This window comes from Papilio polytes, unplaced genomic scaffold (genome assembly GCF_000836215.1).
Source record: "Papilio polytes unplaced genomic scaffold, Ppol_1.0 DF823510.1, whole genome shotgun sequence".
Taxonomy (NCBI): domain Eukaryota; kingdom Metazoa; phylum Arthropoda; class Insecta; order Lepidoptera; family Papilionidae; genus Papilio; species Papilio polytes.
In genome coordinates this window covers 2505551-2507161 of record NW_013525694.1, presented here as the reverse complement: position 1 = coordinate 2507161, position 1611 = coordinate 2505551, and positions in this window count along the sequence as shown.

Sequence of the window (1611 nt, the reverse complement as noted above, 5' to 3'; positions counted from 1 at the left end):
CCCCGCTCTTGCCCACGGATGGTAAATCACAAGCCCCCTTCCCGCTCGGACCATAACATCTGGATCGAGCTATGCAACAGTCAACACCTATCTCTAAATCTTATTTAATATAGTATTAAGAACCTTTGGAATGGCAGATTGGAGCGAAAAGAAGCTCGCATCTGGGTCGGAAAACAGTTTGGTATTGAAATAAAAAAGCAATAAATTATGCGGTGTTTATTTCCAATTGATCCCATGTTCAATATATGTAGGATATTCAAAAATGAATTATAATTTGTAATATTTTCACTAAAGTCTAATTTGGTCGATAGATTTTTTTTGACGAATTTTGGAATGTCCTGTGGGAAATTCAAGCAAGAGTTAAGTTATCCCAAGCTTGTGCAAGTCAAAGACACATATTTGCATACCTTCTAGGTAAACCTTTTTTTTACAAAATAAGGTGGCAAACGAGCAAACGGCCACCTGAATCCACCGAAATGGAAAGCGACCGCCGCCCATAGACCTGTTGCCTACCCTCAATTGACAGAGGAGGAGACGCCCATAAAGAGGATAATTCCCCTTCCTACGCTTCCTCACCGTCAAATCCACTTTTCCTTCCAATCCTTTCCTCTTAAGGGTGGAAAGGGAAAGGAACTTAAATTAGGCCTCCGGCACCACACTCATCAGACGAAACGCGGAATTACTTCCACTTCACGCCTGTCTTCTTAATGTTAAAGTGGGCTCTACCACTGTTAACCATACTATAATGTAATTATCTTTTATTTATATTTGAGAGCGGTAGTTATTAATTAGTTATCATGGCACGTAGTAAATGACTATGCAACAAATTCATTTATACATATTACAACTTTCATTCCGATTAACAATGAACATTAAAAAACAACACCTCACATAATATACATTAACGAGTGCTGTACATACAAAACAATTTATTTACGAGTAAACTGCGTATTAAATAATGTATAGAAATTTCTAGAAAATTGGTCATATACAATTTTGAATTTTCTTTAATTATAGCTATATAGTTACAGACTCGATATCCGTTATTTTTTTCTATCAACGGTAAAAACACCACTTCCAATAAATCTGATATGCAAATTTTAAAATCTCAGTATTAAATATTTACTCTATAATAAAACAACCTATTTGCATAAAAACCAGTTTGAAGGTGCTCCGTGCGACAGGAACCGAACAATAATAAGTCTTAAGCCGACTTTTATCATTAAGTACCAATTTTGATTAACACGACAAAAAACTACACAAAAAAGTGATTCCAGTAATAAACAACATAATTACTTGGTGCGAGTTTAAAGATTCCATAAAAAAGTAACAATTGACATTCAGAAATAATTGATTTTGATGAATCACAGTGCATACATGTTAACGAGCAATCGTGAACTATGGCAGCTTATAGAAGTGTTGAAGATATAGTTTAAATTTCGCGGCCCGGATTAATGCGGGTAACCGGACTCATTTTTATTTTCCGACACTAGTGGGTAGATTCGAATACCTCTCGGGCACGCCTGCGGACGGACAGGTGTGCGGGAGGAGTCGTGTGTAGTAAGCCAAGCGGTTGAGTCGGTTACGAAAAGTGCGAGTTCAAAGGTCATT